We start from the raw sequence: 23,902 nt of genomic DNA, 5'->3' as shown, positions 1-23,902 counted from the left end.
ATGTCTCCAGAGAATATGCTGCTCCCCTTGTTCAACCTTAATGCCAAGTCACAATCTGGGGGCAGTGACATGCAGCAGACAGAAATTCCTTCCCATTGTCCCCAACCTCCGTGTCATCGTGACAGAGCAGTTAAGACAATTCAATCAAGAAATAGTTAAGTCAAAGGTCTCCTCCTGGAGCCATGTCTCTGCTGGATTTCCCCATCCCTGGTGCATACATGCATCTTGAGAGAATTCAGCTGTTGACAATTACTCCAAGCTAAGGAAAGAGTTTCCAAATTAGTTATGGAAACTATATGCTGCAGGGAAGCAAGGAAGGCATTTTTTCTCATAGTGTTCTGCATTGTTCTACAGTAACATTTCTGCTCCCAAGTACAAAGCATAGTAGTGGACAGACTAATTTATTCCAGGTAATCATACGAGGTTCATATTGAATGACCTCACCTTGCGAGGCTGAACTTTATTCAGTGGAAGAACAAGTTAAACTCCACAGTTTTGAAGGGTTAGCAGTGCTCTGAAACCTTTCCAATACTTTAAAGTAAATCTGTTCTTTAACAGAGGCAAAACAAGGCATTTTCTCCCACACCCAGCCTGAACATGTTAATGACCATCCAGGATGTGAGTGAAAGTGGTACAGATGGTACAGTGACTGTGGGCACTGAAGCTGCAATCCAGATGCAGATATGCCAGTGGGATCCATGCTGGAGGGAGTTACTGACAAGTGGCAAGGATTCAAGGTCATTCCTAGGACTACCCTGCAGGCTGCAACACTTCCACACCTTTCCATTTCCTGCGTGATTGTTTCCTGTCCTGGGAGCAAGGTTAATCTCAGCAGCCAGCCCCTCAGCAAAAAGTGGCAAGAACTGAATGGAAAGCAGATTGCTGGCTTCAGCTCCAAGAGATAAGGAGACATGCCTGGATGAGTTTGTGTCTGACTCCTCTCGGTCACTCTAAATTCCTAAGCCAGTGGAGGAAAGAAGGCTTAGCTCTTAAGATAATTTTCCACCTTCTTAAGCACAAAACTGTTAGGCTCCCACAGAGATTTTTACATTTAAAAGAGGAAGGGGCAGGGAAAATCAAGTCTTCTTTCAACTAATGCACAAAGAAAGATGGGCCTATGATGCAGCTTTGATTCAGGCCTTCAAGAAGCCTCCAGGATCTTTTCTGTAACAAGAGGCAAAACTAAGAATAAATTTTCTCCACCCCTCTTCGTATATACAAGACAAGGAACTAATCTGTGTTTGCCGTGGGTAACGCCTTGAGCCGTATCAGGTCCCGCTTTTAGAGGCATGGTACAAACACGTCATCATGGACAATTCCTACCCCAAGCCCTCCAGGATCAATGGGCAGGTTTGACAAACAGAGAGAGGGGAAACAGATGTGGAAAAGCTATGATGAGCAAGCAGAGAGACAGCACCAAAATCATCTCTCAGCTACACATTGGCAACATATGGACTGAACCTCTGGGCAGGGAGAGGAGCAGCTGCAGGACAAGGGAAAACCAGCTGGTTCTCAGCCAGCATAAATCCCTCACCAATGCCTTTTCCTGCCTTTCCCTCCTGTTGCTCACAGCCCACAGCAACCAGGCCAGGCAAAGAAGGACCGAGGTGCACCCAGGTCAGCTACAGAACAGCGATGCCAGTGCAGGTGCAGAGCAGTGCTTGCCCTTTGAGGGACCACTCTGTCCTGTTCTTCCTCTGCTTCCTGCTTCCAGCTCCAATCCCAGCCTGCAGAACACACCCTGCCCGTGCTCCTGGGAATCAGAGAGCCTTACTTCTTTGCTCACTGTTTGGTTTTTGCAAACAATCCATTCCAAGCATGCCACAGAGGGTATAGCACCAGGTGACACAAATATTGGGGCCCGGAGCATGTTAACTTGATCCTGTTTGGTCTGCGGTGATTATCGGCCGATATCAGCTCAAGGGGCTACAAGAACTCATTCCCTGTTCCTCTGCTGTAGCTGATACAGCTCACCCCTCTCCAGAGAACACAAAGCCAGTGGTTGCACATGGCTGAGAGTTAATATTTGCTTAGCAAAGGGAGAGTTAAAAATAGCTGTTTGCCAAAGAGTCCACTGGAAAGGTCTTCTGCTCTGCCCCAAACACACCCAAGGACTCCTTTCTTTCATCCTGCTTTGCCATCCTGCTTCCAGCCTTACGGTCCTTCCTCACATTTCTCACAAGGTTTCAGTAATTAAAAACCCAGTTTCTATGACATTTTGACAATAAGCCCATTAAAGCCTAGGTAAGGGGCTTCAAACATGTGGCCACCCAGCACAGGAAAGAGCACTGCCTCACAGCTATGGAGTCCGTGGCACTCAGTGTTCCTCACCCAGTGCCACTCATCCCTCAAAAATGGAGATGGGCCTGTGGAAACAGCTGTAATTACAAAAACTGAGGTAAGGTGCTGCTCAGGGACTGCCTGAACCCTACAAACCTTAGGATATACATTCAGTGGCATTAGCTGTTCCCTAATCCTTCCCACGGGCACCTGTACAGAGCCCACACACCATCTCCAAACAGCCCTTCCTGGTAGTTGCAGTGTAGCCCTCAAACTGGGATCTTATGGACTAGCATTCGCTCACAAAAAGGCAAAAGGTGCAAGAATTGGCCCACCTCAAAAATGCCACCTTTGGCACTGAGTGCAGATGGATCAGTGTAGGAATGTGTTACTATATTTTGCTGCTAGCAGATTCTTTTGCTGTGCACTGCACGACCTTCTGTACCTTCTGCCCCCTCCCTCTGCCCCTCCTTGCCATCTAGGAAAGCAGACCAGTTGGAGATGTATCTGCAAAATTGTATTTGTTCCCTGCTCCAAGGACAACTTTTCAAGGCTGGGGAAAGCCAACCCTAGAGTCACAGGAACAGCCATAGAAGGAAATTCAGTCACAGCTTTAATCTCCTGGCTGTTCTAAAATCAGGGTGCAAATGGCAATGTGTCCTTCTCTACAGGATGTTTAACAAGTTTTCCCAGGCTTTTGTATTACTTTTTTATACTTGCTTTTATGCTATATTGCCTTAACCCCCTGAGGCTTGACAGGGTGACCAATTGCCAGGAGACTTTCTTTGGACTGTTTCATTTTGGGGTAACTGGAAAATATTCCCAGGTAAGAAAATATGGCTGAGACGTACACGCCTGGGATCAGTTTGGAGGAGAAATGAGACAATCAGCAGTTCGCAAAGTACAGTTGTCAAGGGCTTTTTTCATCACATGATTAGGCAGTGAACTTCCTGCCTTGTTGGCATATTGCTCACATGAGTTCAAAGCAGAGATGTCATGAAAATCCACTCCGCGATCAGTTAATTCCATAAATTATGTGAATCTAAAGCTATGGGATTTTCTGGCTACTGGAACAGGTAGTACTTTCCTGTAGACAGATCCTTGGCCCCAGCATGGCCAGTTACTGCTTTTGATGTTTGCCACTTCTCTTTCCCTTATTTCCCCGCCCCAATATTAACACTTCCATTATACCTATTATAAATAGCAATAATGATAGTAATGAAAACAGCAGTAATCATCCTCAAGAACTTTCCTTCCATTAGATAATTTGACCTTTCAACACCATGGGGAGACAGTAGGAAGTACTGTTCCTAAACTAGAGAGGAATAAAAACAGGAGCCATGTTTATGTAACTTTTCCAGGGTTACAGAAAGCACCACACAGCAGCGCTGGAGCCACACTCCCTGTTCTGACTGAGGTCACGCTGCACTGATGCCAAACCAGACTCCCCACCTCTAATATTTCATCCGTGTCCCCAGCACTGGGGCATTTTTGCTCACAGCAATGTTCCCTTTCCTACAGCCATGAGGAACTGCTCTTGGATGTCCTTCCATCATTATTTCTGGTTTCCCACTTGTCTCCTCAGCTTTAATTCTCCTCTGTTTGCTGCAGCTGTCCTCTCCCCCATGATACTATCATTTCCCTTTCTACCTTTTGCCCTTCTTTATCACGCTCTTCTTCCCTGAGCCCACTAATACAAACGATTACCCACTCAACAGTCTATATCTGAGAGGAAATAAAAACAGATGATGCAGCAGAGCTGTGCTTGATGAACCAACCGGAGCTCTTGCCAGGACTCAATAGCTGCTGGAGGGATTTAGGCATGCACTTCTCTCATTTTAATGAGAATCAGACATCAAAATTTTTAGGCACTCTTTGAAGATCAAAGCTTGGAGCAGCCAACAGCAAATAAAACTCAGCTGAACATTCAGAGAGGTGTCCTTCAGGGCAGGAGAGTACCGCTGGCATCCCTAGGGATGAGAAGGAAAAGCTAACAGACTTTCCAGAAGGAGCTGGGCCGGCTCACCCCAGCATCTTGACTCAGTGCCAGGTCGCACACCCTGCACAATGCCACAGCCAGGGCTCCCCTCGGACCAGAGAATGGATGGCAATAGCGCGGCTCAGAGCGACGGTGCCGGGACAAAAGAGGAATTTCACGGTCCAAGCCATTGTCATCACATCACTCCTGGCAAGCCCCTTCTTTATTCCCCCAGCCTTCTGTAATTATTAAAAAGTCTTCTCAAGTGAATTTAGTGCCCATGAAAGATGCCAGGCTCACAGCCCGGGAGATGCTTTTTCCTTGCCTACAGATCAGCTTGTCACCCCTGCTCCCTGCTGCCTTCTTCCCAGTTTCTTTTTTCTCCAAGAAAGACTTCCTCTTAGATCTTCAGGGACAGTCAGCTCCAAAGATCCAAGTGCAGCAGCTAGTTTTATAAAATGCGCATTTCTGTGTACCAGGCTATCCAAATGGAAAAGAGCACGGGAACTGAAGCGCCTGTTCTTGCTCTGGCCGTGTGGATGTCTTGAAGTCCTTCCCAGTCTTCGGGAGAGATGGAGCAATAAACCCTACGAGGGAGATACCCAGCCGTGTTCGCTTTGTCCCTGCAGTCACTATCTCCGTCCTCTGCTGCCACCCCGCGGCTCCTGGACATTCCAGGGACAACTGCTTTTTCATGGAACTCATTTTTCAATGGAAATAATTTTTCAGTTATTACTGCTGCTGTGAAAATAGAGCAGTGCTGCACTCAGGCCACAGAAAATATCTGAAAGGTCCAAAGGCAGATGCTTGAATAAATTTTACTGTGTGGGAAAGCAAGAATAAGCTGCTTAAGAGTGGTATTTACCTTATTCCTCAATTTAAATACTGAAAACCCAGGCAGGCTCATCAGGAAATGCTGCAGTCCTCTGTCTAAGTACAAAATGAGAGGAAAGACATCCTGACCCTTTCATTTTGTCTGGCTGATATCTTTCAATGCTTCCCACTCTGCCAGACATGATCTCTGAGGTCTCTTTTTCCTGATAGTATCCTTCACCTGGTTGTTCAGAACACATTTCCTATGATTTTGTCCTCGAAGTACCTTATGCTGCTAAAAAATATTTAATATTCATGTTAATAAGCACTGAATTAATTTTGTTCATGGTCTGTGTCAATTCTTTAACTACTGCCCACGAGGCCAAAAACCTCTGAAATTCCCTGCCCACGTGTCAGCCAAAAATGTCTTCAATCTGCATGGCAGGGTTTTTCACCAGCTCAAAATGCTGGAGCAATTTGGAAACTAAGAAGTTAAGAGCAGGCTTAGCTAGTGATTAACAAGGCATTTCATAGCATTCTGGGAACTTTCTTTTAATTTTATACTGCAGATACGGACATTAATAGTGCAAAAACTGCCAGGGTGTGAGACGAAAGACGTTTGTTCTCTTCAGATGTGGGTGACAGGGAAAGGTGCTCCCTAAAGCCACTCTCACAGTCACACACAGCACCTATTCCTCTCCTTGCCTGAATCCTCTGAAGTAGCCACATCCTGCTTGGAACTGTCTTATCCAGATATTTTAGGGAGGGGAATTTATACCTGCATTTCCAAGCATACCCATTTACCAAGACAAACACTTTTTGGCCAAACTATTTTTAGCCGCAGTGGACACACAAGTGAATTCAGCTGCAGTTCAGGTTGAGGCAGGTCCAAGTTTCCAGAGCTGTCAGGTGCCACGGAGATGGATGAGGCAAACATACCTGTAAAAACAGCAGGCACGTTGCCCACTGTCTTCCTCCTTCCCGCCTGCTTTGGATTTACACCTTGCACCGCATCTCCAGGATGAGATGTAAATGCCTTTCCAGAGGAAGGGTTTCAAATTGTTGTTCTACCATATTGTGCCAGTGACAAGTCCCACACAAGCACTGCAAACACAAACTGAACACATGCATTCCCTTCCTGCCTTCTCCTCCACTTGGCCCCTTTTCCTGGTTTCTCACAGTTCTCTCAAACTTTTTTTTAAATTTAGCTTTTTTTTTTTTTTTTTTTTTTCTGCTCTTCTGTTTCCAAAAATGTCATTGAAAATAAACTGACAGGACAAACAGCTCCGAGATTCCCACTAATAAGGTCAATGTGAAATTGCATGTTCGGCTCTCGGCCACAAAAGGCCCTTGATCTCAGGAAGGAATTAGATTACAGAGATTCCATATTGCAGTTTAGTATCTGAACTAGAGCAGGACACAAAATGAGCCCTAACTCCTGCATCATGAGAAGGCCATTTGGCTCGTTGCTCTCCTCTCTTCTTGCATGTAGTGCCAGGTTCTGGAGGTACTGAAACAGACACAAGGTGATGATGAATCTGCGTACAAGGAGCCCTTCATTTCCAAATACTACACAACCTTTTCCATTTTCTTAGCTTCAACCTTAAGCATTGAAAAATCATATTCCTGCTTCACGCTGTTTACACAATGCACTGGAAACTTTACCCTTACATCCCGAGGTGGGAGGAGGAAGGAGAGGAGCAGGAATAACTAGAAAGGAAGGGAATGTGCCTGCTAAAGCCAGACACTACACAGAGGCTAAAGAGCATTTCTTTAATGGCGTAGCTCCAGGGGATAAGGCAGCAGGCACACGTTTTTATAAGCTGAATTATACATTAATGAAAATCCCAGGACATTCCTGTAAGAGCAGAGGCATTAGTGGTAGCTGGGACGCTGGCCAAATTCCAGTGAAGGTAACTACACTGTTTCCCTATGGTGTTCCCGCCATCTCAGTGAATGTGGTCAATTGTTTCAGCTCCAAGTCGCTCTGCAGCATCCCTGGGATGTACAGTTCTCTGGGATAACATTCTCACTTAAGGAATCCTGGTGGAATTTAAAAATAGCTCCTGTGAATGATGACAATGTCCTTTCTGGCAAACAATTTTGCAACAACAGCTTTGAGACAAACAAGCTGCAGAAAACTTGAAGATTGTGTAAAAGTTCCAAGAGGAAAGAACAAAAAGTACACTGGAAACCTCAAAGCAGAAATACTGTGGCAGACACTGCTCTGTTTGGAATTAGTTTAATTAATATCCTTCCAGGGACTTGACCACGCATTGCTAAATTCAGAATATGCCTTTTCCATTTCATGGGGTTTGGATGAAGCCTATATAGCAGAAGGATTTTTCAGGGAAAAAATCCCTCTGTAAGAGAGCTTGGAATGGATATTTCCTTTGCTATGGCTACAGATGGCCAGTAGCAACCCTTCCTCCAGGCTTCCAAATTTTTAAAGATACCATTTCTCTCCAGAGAAGTGTCTTTACATGAGTTGGTGAAAACTAGGTACTGCCTTGTCTGTATCAAAGCAGACTGTGCTGAACTTGTGAAAAGCTTGGATGAGCTTTGAAGACCAGCTCACGTTCAAAGGGCCTGGCAGGAGAAGGGCAAAACCACAGGGAAACAGGACAACAAACCTTAAGGCTGCAAGTGTGAGTTTGCAGCTGTCCCAGCAGAGACTTTTGGGAACACTAATATTGAGCTGCTGCTGTTTGCTCTCACCCTTGCCAACACAATAATTAAAAATGTACAGTGCTGGCCCTTTGAAAAGCTGCACAGAGCACTAGTTCCAGTAAAATCCCAGCATCTGTTCCTCAAGCTGAATTAGGTGCAGAGCCAGCTGACTCTTTTAGCTGAATCTCCCTTCTGCTGACAGGATAGACCCCCAGATTTGAACAAAGCCTGAGCAGTTTGATTCTCTCCTGCATTCTGGCCCTTACTGAGGTCAGGATTAATGCCTTCATTGCATGGAGATCCAAAATACTGAGTATGAAAACAGCATGGCGATCGTGGTAGCCTCTTGACTGTTCCTGTTGGGTCCTAGAGATCCCTGTGAAAATTGCAGATGTAACTGCGTGCCGGTGTTTGTCTTCAGAGCTAAACAGTGTGCAACGCAGCGATGGAGTCTCGCCTCTCTATTTGCCACTAGCGTTGCCACCATTTGTCACCAGAACTGCCTTCAGCCTGGATGTCCGTCTGTGGGGAAGCTGGTCTCAATTATTGATAAAATATATAAACCCCAGAAGCCAGCCGTGGCTTTCAGAAGAGCCCAGGTGTCTGTGCCCAGTGCATGATCTCAGCGATGTTTTCCACTCAGCCATCCCTGTCCTGATTGATTAACTGAGTGGGGGCTGAAGGAGCAGCATGCGGTACTTAGCTAATTACACTGCCCGAGGTCTTTTGTCCTGCTGCCGCTGGATCGCCTCAATTGATTCTTTCAGTCCCTAAACAGCTTTGTGGGCTGCATGCCTGGGCAGAATAAGGTCTTTTGTCATACTTTAATGAACGAAAATGTTTTAAATCCTCTCCTTCTCCCTCCACTCCAAGTAGCAGCAAGGGTAACCCTGGTGCAAGGACAGCTGTACCAGGCCGATGGGTGTCTGTAACCGTGAGCATTCTCCTCCTCGAAGGCTGTGGGAGTTTACAAGCTTCCCAGCATCAGCTGTCCCATCTATCCAAGGTATCTATTGCCACCTCCGTCTTCATGGACTGCAGGAATTTAAGTCTTGTAAGACTTCTAGAATACAGCTAAAAACGTGCTAAATGTGTGAACATTCAGCATCATAACACAGGTTCATGAGCAATTAATTCCTGCATAAAGCAATCTGAAACTTCTGGTTTGGGTAAAAAAGAATTAAAAATAAAAATCCCACCTTCAGTTTAATCTTTTCCCTGCAGCATCTGACTACTGGTGATGTATTTTCTGTAGTTAAATGGAAAACACTTAATATTGCATTTAAAACATGGGATTGGCAGCATCCCAGTGAAGATCTCCACAAAATGTCTCCTAGTCACTTAATCTAATAAACTTTCACATATAATGAACAATTTCTCAGCAATTGTCCAGAGTCATTAATCCTGGCACAGCCTCCCAAAGTACAAGTAGTAAAACACAGATGTCACGACCGAGCTATGAGCTGACCGTGTTGTGCTCTATGTGCCCATTCTCCAGAGCTGGTTATTTTTCAGCTGGCTGAGTTTTAGATGTGAATTAAAGTGATTAATAAATGAAAAGGCTCTTATCATCCATTCCTGTGCTCACGGTCCCTGAACAATTTTGCCCTGCCACTTGCCAATGAAGCTGTAATAGCTCACAGCATATGTTTCATCACTTCATGGTCAAAACTCTTAATGTGAGTAATAAGGGCAAACCCCATTCCTTTTTCCAAAGGAATGGACGTGAGGAAGGAGAGAACACCTTGGGACTAACAAACAGTCGTTAACCCACCGTGATCAGAAAATAAAGGCGTGCTGCTCTTTTGAGACTGCTGTTTACACTGAATGGACTCCACGTCAGATTTGTTCCCCTGGAGCTCAAGTAAGTTGGTTCCAGTGCCAGCTTGGCGTGTCTGAAACGCTAATTGTCTTGTTTCCATTTCACACATCATCATCACAGTAACATTTCTGGAACTGGGAGACAAATGCCAGTTTGACTGGAAGGCAGACTGAAACACAGCCAGAGAACCTGAAGGTTTAGTGCAATTCCTAATATGGCTTTTCCCTGGCCCAATAAAAAAGTAAGACGCTGGCAAAGCTGCAGCCCTATGCTTTGGTTTGAAAACTATTGTTTAATACAAGGGCTTTTGCTGAAATGCTCACAATATGTTTAGGTATCTGCTTGTAACTCATAGTCTCATAAAAGCTTCTTTCATTCAGGAAGTGCAGAGAAGAAATCAATGTATAAAGGCCCAGGTCCCCAAATGCACACAGGTGAAATCGTTTTGGAGTTAAGCCCCAAAGCATGACACATAAATACAATTCTTTGCAGATTTTAAAATACGGTAGGAACAGAATTAAAATCAGAATTTGACTATTTGATTGACAATGAAAAATAAATGCATACAGATAACTTAATGTGATATGAATATGCATTAAACCAGTTTATACAACATTTCCCTTATCAATCCAAAAACACAGACCAAGTTTTAATATCTAGTGGTCTGGCATTGTCTAGCTCCACTACCTCAGCAGAAGGTTTAGATTCACTGAATGCAGATGGTTCACTGGGTGCAGGGAACGAAAGCCAAGCTCTCCAAAATATTCTTGTCTAATACCCTTCCTTACGCAGATTTTCGTACTGTGGAAATACATCCATAGTGGAGTTTAAGAAACTTTCAGTTTTTAAATGAATTTTCCAACATTGCAAGCATCCACCCTGCTGCTTAATCAGACTCTTCTGTGATCCCTTCCAGTCTTCACAAACAAACATGGAAATGGCTGGTCTTGAAGCAAATGTCAGCCAACAGATATTTCTTCTTTCTCCTTTGGGAGGATGATGAGAAGTGTTCTTCATGCTTTCCCGAGGAAAGTGTATGCTCTGAACAAAACCTGCGTGGCTCGCTATTTGGGCAGCACAAGAACTGAATAACCTGATGCATTTTTCAAGTTTCTCCACGTTTTTTTCCTGTCTCCTCCTCTTCGAAGGGTCAGTCCAGAGGTTGAATGTCCTGCTGAAGCAGTACATGAAATTCTGTTCCAAGATGCTGAATACTGTGCCTGAGCTTTATGCCCAACACTGCCTACCTGCATTCCTGAGTCTTTTCCTTGTGGCAGAGCAATATGCCTAAGTAATTAGTTTTGTACCTTAGGGACACGTTATTCTCTCCAGTGAAAGAACAACACAGGGCAATTTCTCAGCCGAGATCCTGGTGTTGTTCCAGTATGACTGTCCTGGGGTGACAAATGTGTTTATTTACATCAGCTAAAGCACTGGCCGCTGGAAATCGTTTCTCCATGCATTGTATCTGGTGATTTTGATGAATCAGGGAGCTTTCTTGGGAATGATGGAGAAGGCGATATTAAACTGGGATCTAAGAAAAGGTCCTGTGGCTATTCAACAAGTTTTTCTTCAGAACTCAAAGAAAAAAGGCCATCATAATTTATTTCCTAAGGCCTGGCCACTCTGTCCTATGAAAGGTCCCCTCTCCATAGCTCAGGCACGGCACTCACTTGTCTTTCTCCCGTCAATAGCTAATTCCAAGTCCAGTTGTGGCCTGGAAAAAGCAGGGGAGGCGTGAAGCAAAGGAGCACCAGGCAGGAGAGAGGTTATTTCCCCTGCTGCTGGGAGACAAGCAGCCCAGATAAAAAATATAGTTCTTTAATGCCATAGTGCAGATTTGGGATATTGGCCAACTCCCAAGGGCTGTCCTTGGATGACTTTGCTGTCGTGTCTCCATTTCTCCAGGCAGATAATAATGCTCATGCATCACACTTAAATAGCCAGAACCAAATTCTGCTTCAGTTACCTCAGGGCGCAGCAGAAGAAACACTGCTGACATCTCCCTCACTCTTTCCAGGTTTACTGCAGGACAATTCCAAGAGCAGATTCCCACCCTGATGATTCATCACGCCCCTCACAGAGGCACTCAAGGGTATTACTTCGAAGCCTTTGTTGTGCAACACCCCAAAAAGCCCTCTGTGTCCATGTTAGTCACACGGCCCATCACCTACAACTAGACTGTGTTGTGTCTGCTCTTGTCTTGCATCTCCTGCGTGCCAGCAGGAAGACCTCAAACGGCCCCAAACCAGCAGTTAGGCAAAAGAGGGTACAAGTGAGGGCCCGAGGTAGAATTGGATTGTAAGCAGCAGCTCCTTGGTCCTGCTGCAGGGCCCCTTCTCTTGAACCACACTGCTTTCCTCACTGCCCAGGAATTAAACTGCCCAAAGCCACAGTGCAGAAAGGATCAGGCCTGTAAGCAGGTTTCACTTTTATTATTTGTTCCTAATCTCCCATCAGTTCCCACGCAGGTTTTGAAGTATCGATCACCCCACAGCAAAAGCTTCCAATGAACAATGGATCTGTGGTTAATGAGTGCCAGGAACTCCTCTCACCTCGCTTGAGCCCTTGGGGTGAGAAAGTTAAGTGCTCCTGTACAAGCTCAAGTGACTGCTCACCATTTCCTTAATATTCCATCTCTTTGTGTTTTGCAGTTTGCCTTCTGCTGAGCTAATGTTTATTTTTCCAGAGAGCAGTTATTGTGGTAAACTGATATGAGACCAGCAGTGTGGGAAATAAGATTTCATCTCCTGTACCTCAACACTTCATCCAGGAAGGCAATGAGAGCCAACCTAAGAGCCTTCTTTGTCTTTAACAAGGATGACACCTTGTTGCTACTGCAGTGGTGATGCCTGTCACTCCTTGATGCTTACTGGGTCTCTCTTACCAGTGATTTTCCATGATTTAGATTCTGTGTTTGTTTCTAATGGAGATGATATCGCACTCCCCTCATTTCAGTGTGAAACCCCCTGGGCACATCAGAATCTGCTGCTGCTGTCTGGGTATTGGGACACCAAGACCTCTAGGAACATGATTCTTTCCTGTTTGCTCACTGTATTCACACCCTTGAGCATGTTTTACTTTACCCACATAGGTAATATTAATTATGAGAAAATAATGGGATTTCTGAGCTGAGAACGGACTAGGCCCCATTTGTGTGTTTGTAGACCTCTCCTATCCAAAATTGTGGAAGAAAAAATGCCCTTTTACTTTTGCAGCTGTGGAGAGCAGATGATTCTTAATGGTTAATATAACTCTCTAAGAATGTTTTCTATTCTAATCTTGCTGACTAATCTTTCTTCTTCTAAAGTTTTAATCTTGCTTAAGGAATAAATGTGTGATATTGTGTTAGAAAAGCCAATCGACTGCTCAGGCTCTAGCTGGGATGCAATGTGAGTTCCCCTTTGTACAAGCTCTTCTCAAATGTGATTGTTTCCCCAGTGTCAAATTCCATGGATTTTAGCAGCTGAATGGGTACAAAATCTGACATGGTCAGAAACGTGTGCTTATAAAAACTTATTACCGTTGAAAAGCTGGTGCATTCTTGGTGCACTCATGTGCAAAGCGCCCTTGGAGAGGGCTGGCTGGCAACACCTCTGGGCCTCATTAGCGCACACACGCACCCATCCCAGGCTCCCTCAAACACCGTCCCGGCTGTTCCCATGTGCCGTGGGAGGGGACGCGTGGGGCCGCGCGGAGCCAGCACCCTCATGCAGCAGCTGTCCTCAGTTAACCCTGGGGCTGGCCCAGGCGGGGCAGAGCCACCGCGGCTCCTCAGCCATGGCGAGTCCTGCGAGTGAGGCAGCTCTTGAGGGCGAGAGCTCACGTGCTGGGAATTACAGCCAGAGCAATGCTGAACTGAGAACAAGGGTGGGCACAAACACCAAGTCTCGTGACCTTCCAGCTGACATTGCTGCTCGAGGGTTCTGCTGCGCACTAGCACACAGATAGCTCCCATCTCCATAGCATGCTTCACCAGGCCAGTAAAGTCCAGCAAGGTGTGGTGAGCTACAGGCACATTTGGATGCCTGGGTCCCTGTAACCCAATCCTATGGCACCAATGCAAATGGAGCCCACAGGGCTGTATCTATCTTAGAATCACCAAGTGGTTTGGGTTGGAAAGGACCATAAAGACCATGTAGTTCCAACCCCTGTCATGGGCAGGGACACTTTCCACTATCCCAGGTTGCTCCAAGCCCTGTCCAGCCCGGCCTTGGACACTTCCAGGATGCACAAAGCCAATAGCTCACATAGCACACAAGTACCGCATCAGCGTGCATACACCAGCTTTAAGAAAAGCTGCTTCACTCTCACAAGTTGCTCCACTGACAAGGCCTTACACTACCAAAACCTCTTTGTCTGGATTAGTGCTATCCCTAGACTTAGAGACAAATCTCACAAGTTATTTGGGATAGTTGAAATAACAAGGTTTGGGCAGCTGGGGCTGTGTGGGGAGGTTAAGCACAAATGCTGAGCAAACGGTGCCTCCTTCCCCGCCTTACCCAGCTCTGCACAAACTTCTGCTCAGGGCGCAGCTTTTTAGCTCAGGCAGAGGGAACTCCAGTCCTCTGGACAGACCTGGGGATGATGGTCATCACAGGATCTCTTTCCCTGCCTCTCTGCACTGCAGCATTCACAGGCAAAGGGCCACGGTATCCACTCTGGGTGGAAAGACACCACAGGTGAGAGCTCTGGGTGTGAATAAATAAGAGCTGTTGCCAACAGGAAACTTCAGTGAGAAAGCCAGATTTTTTATGAGTATTCAAATAAGGACCAGGGAAACTTCCCTGGACACCAAGTGTTCCTGCAAATCTAGTTCTCATCTACTTTCCTTTAAAGACTGCTCATCAACTTTGTGTGACTTAGGTGATTAAATCCAACTGGTGTCACGTTAATAGTGGAAACACTTCCCGACACACACTGATTCTGATAAGGTATTCATTAAAAAGAAAACGGCCTGAAGGTCACTATTTTTGAAACAAAAAGCTACAATTTTTCCATTTAAATTAGCATGTCATTATTTGATTTGATTTTAGTAGTTGAAGCTATCCCTGGGAATTGTCAAAACTAAAAATGTTATTGAAATAAACCATCTGGATCAAGTGCAAATAATTTTTTAACATCCAGTGACCTGAACACCCATTTTTCACTCAGCACCAGTTACCAATAATAATAAAGAAAGCAGAATATTTTTCTCCATTAGAAATATGACATGTACCAGGATAATATCCAGTGATGTCATCACATCCATTCCTTTATGAAAATTCTGCCTTACTACCTAAGTTTTCCTAGGAGCTTAAGATATCCCTTGTACTATTAAGAAAAGGTCTTAAAGGGGGATTCTGGCAAGGTTCAGCTCCATTTCACCAGAAGACAAAAGGTCAAAATAAGCCCCAAAGATAATAAGGAATGTCATTCATAGGTGGGATGAGGGCTAAATTGCTCCACATTGAAGAAGAGCTTTAGTTTAAAAGACAAGAGCCGGGCATCCTTATTTAGCAATAGTGATTCCACTGGCAAGAACAAGGCTGCTTCCACATTCAGCTCAAATGCAGTAAGGGGTGTTGATCCCTAAAAGGCAGGGAAGAAGGAATAATGCGAAAGGGTTGAAACTTCAACTTTGACATTTTTTTAAGCAGAGTACTTCAGGTTTGGTCCTGGTGATTGTTTTCATTTCAAAGTTCACCTGCATTTATTATACAGGGTAATTTTTTTCTATTCTTTCCATCTTGCCACGATTTTGGTTCAGGGTCCACAAGAACCAGTCTCTTTATAGAGGCCACCAAACCAAGAATATTACATAGTTCTATGTTCTTTAAGCTTTCCATGTATTAAAAGTTAGTATTCATGCCATGGTCAATATGCTGTGACTAAATGAAAACTGTAAATTCAAGTGAACAACCAAACTCCTGACACTGCCTGCTCCGAATGCACATCTCCTCCTACACTGCCCCTAAGCCAGCAACACACATATATCCAGATATACAGAAAGAGAAAAGGAATTTCATCAGTCCCCAGGCCAACAAAATTCTTCCTCTGTTCTCCTCCTGACCAGGGTCTTCGGGTTTCCAGCATTTTTCTTCCTGGCGACTGTTAGTTTTGGCAAGAGCAGTAATACCACTAAGAAGTTACAGACCCCTCCTTTCTGTTCCAAAACCAATTTAGCTAACTCAAACCAGCAAAAGAAACCCCCCCCCACACCTTCTTATCAGCTGGAATTTCCACTAGTGCCTGAGGGACAGAGGAAATCAGAAAGCACACTACAACCCAGTAGGAAATATTTCTGACCATGATTAATGCTTCCTTTAGCAGTGGAACAGAATTTTTGCAGATCTTTGGGGATCCTTGGAAGAATTCCATTTACTACTCTCCAGGCCATATTTTGCTGTGAAAACCTCATTACACAACAGAAGCACTAACGGATTCAGAATAAAATAAGAAAAGATGTATTATCCTAAAGATTTGGAGAACAGGGAGAGAAAAAGTTAAGAAAGGCACAGAGGGTTTTCCTTTCACTCCATGTGATTATGTTGTGATAAAGCCCGCTACAGACCTGTCCATCACTTGTGGACTCAGGTCAGAGAAGCTCTCTGACCCGACCAGCTGGGTGACACAAGCCAAACAATGACAAATTCAGCTTCAGTTGCTCTTGCCAGAGGGATCTCAGGGTTGCCTGTTGAGCAGCTATGAGACAACCACACTTTCCTTTTATCCATCTTCTTTTTTTCTTTTTCTTTTTTTTTTTTTTTTTTTTTTGGCTAGGGAATTTGCAGGGATAGCTACAGAGCTTGGAAAGGCCCAGTCTCTCATCTCTCCTATGCAGAAAGGTGCCTTTCTAACTTTGGCTTCCTTACCTAGCTCCCACATTCCCAACTTTTAGCAGATACAGAGATAATTGCCTTGAACTACCTCGATAGGAAGTACCTCAAAGCCATACTCTGGCACAATAAACTCACCTTGCAGATTTCTAGGTATTGCTGTGAAGCTGGCCAGTGACATCCCACACAGGTGCAGGGAGCCAACTCAAATCCAATTGCCACTGGATTCATTTGCTCCCTTCCAGTCACTGGGGAATGCCATGGCCACAGGCATAATGGAAGATAATGCTTTCATTGGAAATAGCAGGATAGTACTGCCATTTTCATACTACCCTAAAGGGAAGCAGACTCACTCTGGAGTGCTGAAGAATCAGCAACTAACCAAAGACATTTGACTGAGGATTGTGCTTGGTCTACAACTGGTCACCAGAAGTACAGGGACAGACTACAACCCCCTGTGAATTACAAAGAGGGCTTAATGCGACTCAGGAAAAATCAAGATGATAATGCTGTTGTTGGCATGTGATTTATCCCGAACAGAATTTAGCTTGTGGCATCACATTTTTCCCTAGTACAATGTGCCTCTGCCTGAGCTTCCATAATATCTCATCACCAAAGGCAGAAGGTCTCACAGAACAGCGCTATCACAGCCTCTGCCCACAAACCCCGAGGGGTCAGCGATTCAGCACTGACTCAGCGGGAGCAGGACCACAGACCAAACCACTTTGTGTCATTTCTCTTTGCCTTGCAAAGTCTCCCATCCAAGGGGTGACACAGTCCAACCTGTTAAGCTAATGAGAGCTGACAAGATCCCAGCCCGAGAAGAATAAAACATAGAGAACAATAGATGCTCACCCTGGTTCTCTTCAGCTCCAACCAGCACAGGAACCTTTTGTTTCAGCAGCTGATGAGATACATAACAAGTCGTAGAGACACTGAGTCACTCAAAAGCACTTACTTTTGTTTCTCCTTCCTCCAAACCTCCAGCTTCTGTTGGTATGTCCATGGCTCACTCTCCATCAATCTCCATCAAACATTGATATAAACTATAAAAAAGCCCCTGTCCTTGGTGGGCAGGGAAACCTCTGACTGCAGTTCATAATTAATGTCCAGCACTTGGTTAAATAACAGCCAGTCTTAAGGGAAGCACAGATGAAGGTTGTGCCTTGACATTTTTTTGCATAGCACCAGTTTATTAGGAATCTTGGATGTTCTCTGTACAGGTTTCTCAGCTCCGACTGTACAGAGCACAGTCTCCCCACAGTCTTGCTGCCTTTCCACACGAGTCACAGGAAAAGAGACTGAAGCACCTGCAGTTCTTCACAGGCTGCTACCCCAAAGGACTGGACTCCATGGAGGGAGGAGTGATTTTTGGAGTACCCCTTAGTGAACAGGTGAGGACGCAGGTGCTGCTGGCAGGTCAACATGTTGCTATATTAGAGACAGGCTCGGAAAGAAGCGCAAGGACTTCTTTTCCCAAAGCAGAAGGAACTGTTAATAAATTGGAAATCCAAAGTTTTTCCAGCTGTGGATGGGTATTGCTGAGAGTGGCCCCTGCAGAATGGCACAGGGGAGTGTGGGGACCCCTGGAACAAACCCAACTGCCATTGACTAAAGCAGGAGTGGGAAGAGGGCCTCAGGCTGGAAAAAAGGGGCTGCTCTGCACTTATGGGCAAGGATATGAAGGGAGCCCCTCCCCTCCCATGTCTGTGGCTGGTTTTGGCCGAACGAAAAGGGTAAGTTGCCCCTGTTGAAGCTGTGATGGAAAACTAATCCTCTCCAACAATAGCCCAGTGCTAAGAAACATCCGTGGATCTGGGCAGGAGAGAAAGCAAGGACCTCTTCTAAGGGCATGTGTTTCTCCATCAGTCTTTTGTGGTGCCTTTCCCTCTCACCCACCTCCTTCCCTGCTTGGTTATTCCAGCATTAGTTTGCACGGGCTGTTTGCAGAGACAGAACAACAACAGAGGTCTGCTTGGAAAGCCAGCAGAAACCTCTTAGCTTGAGACCAGAAATGTGCAGAATCCCCAAAGAACAAAAATGCTTGAACTTGCCTCCCCAAAAGTGTTGTATTCATTGACTTGCAAGCAGGGGGAACAGCCATAGTAATTTAACCTAGGGAAGAGTGCCAACAACTTATTTAATTGCAGAGTTTGTGCCAACAACCCCACAATACAACTATTAATACAAGTCTGCAGTACAAGACTAATTCTACTAACCTTTTGCTGTTGCCTTTTAGTCAGGTCAGCGGCTGCATCCCTTCTGTGCTGACACTATTCAACAAACACTGGCAACTGCTTTTAAGCAAACACCGAACGGAGCAGGGCAGGAGGGAGGGAAGAGAGACCATTGAAAAAATGAAGATTCCCCCCATGACCCCACCCCTCGCGTCCAAATGTTTCACATTTCTTTCTCCGTTTCAAGCCCCTCTCTTGAAACTGGAAAGTTGTCTTGCCGTGTATTTGCCCCTGGAAAACAGCCAGATCTTTGGTCTGGATTCCATCAGCTCATTTCCCAGTTTCTATGAGACTGCATTTGAGAAATGTGGGTCTCTCTCAGTACACTGGCAAGACCGGTCATCAGCCAATGTATGAAAACGTGAGGTCTGACACTGGGGACCAGTCCACTTTTCTAAATGAAGCATTCCTTTAAAGAACGCATATTTTTACAGAAAAAAAACCAAAAACTCAGCAATAATGGATCCGGCACTACTGCAAGTTTTCAAGGACACGATTATCCCAGCAATTATGTGCCATTGTAAACATCTTAAAATCCAATATTAAATGATGCATAAATCTCAAGCAACACCATCCTTGTATGAGGTAGTAAACTCCCTGGTGCGTTTGCAGACTCTCCTGCTTCGCTCTGCACCCATCCCCACATTTGGGGTTTTATACTTACATCTCGTGACTGTATCACAACTATAAATTCCAACCACCTGGGAGCAGATTTCTTATTACACCCATAAAGAGCATTAAACAGGTTGTAGCTTTTAACTTTATCCTGCTGCCACTACCATGATAGAGAAAATAAATACTGCTCATAAGCTCAACAGCGAACCAAGGTAGAAACTTCTATATGTATACAGTGGATGCTCCTTCTCAGGGAGTCAGTTCTCCACAGGTACTGGGAAATTTTCGGACCCTGCTGATCCTACAGACCAATTCCCCGAAGACTTCAGCTCACAAATGGTACCTCTGCATGCTTAGAAAATGCCCCGCTCCCGACAGTGGCTGTTAAACCCCGGTATCTCTTGGATCTCTGCTGGCCGCAGTTGAAAACATCGGAGCAGCGGATGTGGCCGCGGATGTGGCCCGGCCAGAGCTGCTTACGGCATCACTGCAGAATGTGTGACTGAACCCCACTACAACACCCAGCCACGGCATTTGTCAGCCAAACTCCTCATTCAGCCGTGCCTCGGAAAATCCCCATTCTTGATGGAGAATGGGGAATGGCTTTCAGGCTGGCAGATTATCTGGTGAGTCTGTGGGAACTGCAAAACACTGCACCTGCCTGAAAAATGGCACCAGCTCAGCACAAGACGTTTCCAGAGGGGAAAGTTAATATATGGGAGGAATGCACATAAATCCTGTTATTTCTTAATGGGATTTGGGAGCTTATTTCTCACCCCGTGCTTTGAAATGTATCCCACAGCCTATGCTATTAACGAATTTAAGCACAGTGATTTTCTTATCAGCAGGAATCATTCTTCACTGGGGTCTGATTTTTTTTTGGTGGGACTTTTTAATACAAGTGTGAAAAATTAATATTATGCTTGAATACCAGTTAGGATGTTAACAAGCTGTGTCCTGGATAAGCTGCTCTTGTTCTGCTCCTGTTGTTCTTTTCCTAATTTCAGTTGACCAAGAAACCTGGAATCACTTATTTGTTGAGGGTTTTTTTTATGATTTAGGCAGTGGCTGGCTAAAAATGGAAAGACAAGAACTCTATTTCCAGTTCAGCTGTGAGAATGAGTGGTCACAAACTTTCTCTTACTTAAACCAAACAACATTTGGAAAGATTTTTTCCACCTCTCAGGTGTACTCAGTTCGTACTGATGGCTGCCAACGTCTTTCAGGGTTTCCTGGTATGGCCTTGGATGCTCTCTCTGCTGCCATTGGATGGGGATTCATTCGAGGCTTTGGAAGTACAAAAACTAGTGACAGAAATAATCTGCCTTAGCAGTCTATTTTCAAAAGTCTCTGGATATTGTTCCTTTGACCACCAGTGTTTGTTGGAAAGCAAATTAGAGTTCACCTCATTTTCACTTTCAGAGACCCCTTCCAATTCTGACTAGTTCACAAAATATCCTGAGTTGGAAGGCACCCATGAGGATCATGAAGTCCAGCTCCTGGCTCTGCACAGAACCACTCTAAGCATCCCACCACGTGCCTGAAAGCATTTTCCAAGCACTCCTTATGCTCTGGCAGGTTTGGGGGCCATGACCACTGCCCTGGGAAGCCTGTTCAGTGCCTGACCACCCTCTGGCTGAAGAACCTTTTCCTAACATTCAGCCTAACACCTTCTGACACAGCTCCAGCTGTTCCCTTGGGTCTGGTCACTGATCAAATACTTCCCATGCAATAGACTCATGCTGGATTCATGCTCCACAGTTTTGAGCTTCATCAAAAGTCCCTGAAGGCAAACACCAGTGAAATTTGAGATGAGATTAGCTCAGCTCCAGATCTATTATTGATGATGGGTTTTCTTTCTATGCCTTGGGCTCCCAAGAAGTATGGGAAAAGTTGAAAGTAGTGGACCCTTTCACAAGCAAACATCTACTGTGTACAAACACTGAGTTAAAGAGTGCATTCCCTGGGTCTCATTTTAGGATCAGTGTAAACTTCAGCTCTGGCTATATCTACTACAGCCAAGTGAACAAGGATATGTGGCATTTTTTTGTCTAATCTTTCAGGTAAGCTAAAGCCAGGGCAGGATTTACCAAGGTTTCATTTCTTGACCCTAAGCAATACATCTTGTGTTTAATCACATAGGATTCCTCTCTGTCCTGACAAGAAAATATTTCTTCTCTTATACCTTTCTGTGACTTTGAAGGATATGACACTCCATAACTCATGTGGCTGCAATGAGGGGTGGAGACCTGATCGTTCAGGGCAGCTGTCTCTGGGGATTTGGGCCAAAACTTCACTGCTTGGGCTGACCTCTGCTAAGGAGGAAACTCTAAAGCATGACTGGTCAACTGGACACCCACACCCAGCAGACACCATCCCCACTCCTTCTCAGCACAGAGAGACAGTTTTTTTCATCATTTCCTTCCACGGGCACGTTTATAATGGAGTAGTCCGCGCCTCTCGGGAATCATAGCTTGGGACAAGCAAGGTATTCCCTGTAGCCAGGCTCCCTGTGATGCATCACAGCACAGCTAGTACTGTTCTTTCAGCAGTCTGAAGAGCTGCCCCTGACCTTGCTGGAGCAGCAGCAGTGCCCACCAGGCCCTGCTCACGTCAGGCACACTGGGTTTGCCTGCGGTTGCTAATTCAGTGCTGTGAAAGTGAACAGAAGTCTTTTTGTGCTGGAGAACGCTCGGGCAGCCTAATGGAGGGGCTGACAATAGAAGCCTTTTCATCCAGCAACTCCCTCGCTTTAAGAAAAGGTAGGCGATCCTGTCCCTTGTGCTGGCATCAGCAGTCTTTGGAGAGCCCCTAATGTGAGCCCTGAGAAACCAGGAAGAGTGGTGAGGGACTGCCTCCTGCTCCCTGTAACAATTACAGTGGCAGTTGCCAGTCTGCAGTATCCAGATTTCCTTGATATCTGGGATCAGGCATCTGCTTTGTGCACCACTGCACTCTTGCAACAAGAGTCAGATGTGCCAGCAGATGATTTTGCACCATGAACCCCTTACCATCACCAGCCCACTTGCAGAATATTGGAAGATAACGGGTGAGAAGGAGTGGGTTTTTTAAACGTTAACAACCCAGGCCCCAAGCTTTTCTTCAGCAGCAAGGAGAAAAATCAAGTCCATATAGGCAAGAACAAGGGTGGAAATGTCCAAAGAAAAAATAGAAATAAATTTTAAGAAAACATCACAGAAGACGTCACCGTGCCTCTGGCTGAGTTTCATGTCCTAGTGCCTGGGCCAACAAGCCTCTCATGACTCTGCCAGCTTCAGAGAAGCCTCCCTAATGTGAGCAGTGGCCATGGGTTTTGTGCCTGCAGCCCTACAAAAAGGGTAACAGTTCCTAAATTGTCACTTGTTGCACCAAGGGATACAGGGAACAGATGCAAAGAAACTTTGCCTGTCAGTGCGTAAGATAATTTTATTTTGTTTATAGGGACTCTGGGCATTCAAGCAGGGAAAGCTCCTGGTACTGGGATTCCCAGTGCTTGGATCAGAGACAGGGATAAGGGTCTGGGGACCAGCTGGGTATGGAATGGCCTTTTGAGTTTTGTTTTGTCAAGAATGGTGGAACAATTCTCACTGCACGTCACTAAGTGCTCTACGAGCTCTCTCAACCAAAACCATCAGAGAAGTAGCACAGGCAGGGGAGCCTTGTGAAGGCAGCTGGGTCCAGCTCCTGCAAGCACTGACGGCTGTTCACTGCATCAGAGCTTGGATCGGGCTCCGGACAAGGTTTAAACACCTTACAAGAATTCCGGATTATTTCTCAGGCTCTCTCCCCAGCTATTCCCATTATTATGAAACTTTTATTGCCCCCTACATCCCTGCTGAGAGGTAAATCTCAGCGTTTGTGTCATGCTTTTGGCATGAGGTCCCTGCAAACGACCTGCCCTTTTGAGTGAAGGGAACCCATGAACTCCAGCACAGCATGTGAAAAGTGTTCCCACACGGCCACTATCCAAGGGAGAACGCTTTGGATGCTTTAATTCCTAGGCAAGAGAAACAACTCCTTTGTTAGTATGGTCAACACAGAGCTCAAAATAAAAGGGCATTTCAGAGGCCTACAACAGCCACAACTATTCCAAAGGCTTGTGTAGCAAGGAGAAACACGCCACAGAAATATCTCTCCTGGCTCCAAAATGGTTGAGATTGATTAACCTTAATCACTTTAGGTTAAAAATTCTTAGAGAAAATTGAGAGGGAATGAACCCTTCTGTTACCACTTTGCCTTTACTGCTTAGAACAGTCAGGGCTTTCATTTTTACATTTTTGATCTTACAGCTAAGGGTGAGCCAAGAAAGTAATTTGGAAATAGAAATCTGGGCTTACTTCTGGGCATTATCATGATTTTGAGGCCACAGGATATTGCATTCTAATTAAACATTTGGTATCACCTGCAATGGCTTTGGCATTTGTCATTGAAGTTCTATTTCCAGATGAAGAAACCCCTTGTTTAATGAAATTTCCACTGTGAGCAAATATCCCCAAATCTGGGCCAAAATTACAGGGTTCTAAATTACTAAACAGGTAGAATAAAAAATCAGAAATTCAACTGTAGGACCCAAGGTCTGGAAACAGAGGAGTGGATGTCACTTCAGGGAATCAGACTTCTCATTTTGAAGCCCTAGTGACACATCAAGGACACTGAGTTACTTTTTAAG

At 45.2% G+C, this 23,902-nt stretch overlaps 1 protein-coding gene across 3 annotated transcripts in view; it reads right to left on the bottom strand.

Moving 5' to 3' along the window:
- SHROOM3 (shroom family member 3) overlaps positions 1-23,902 on the bottom strand; it is a 116,454-nt gene that overhangs the window by 85,297 nt on the left and 7,255 nt on the right. The window lies entirely within an intron of this gene.

The sequence above is a fragment of the Corvus cornix genome, chromosome 4 (assembly GCF_000738735.6).
Source record: "Corvus cornix cornix isolate S_Up_H32 chromosome 4, ASM73873v5, whole genome shotgun sequence".
NCBI classification, from domain to species: Eukaryota; Metazoa; Chordata; class Aves; order Passeriformes; family Corvidae; genus Corvus; species Corvus cornix.
The sequence above is the reverse complement of the archived record's forward strand: the minus strand, read 5'-3'. Positions and strand labels throughout refer to the sequence as shown.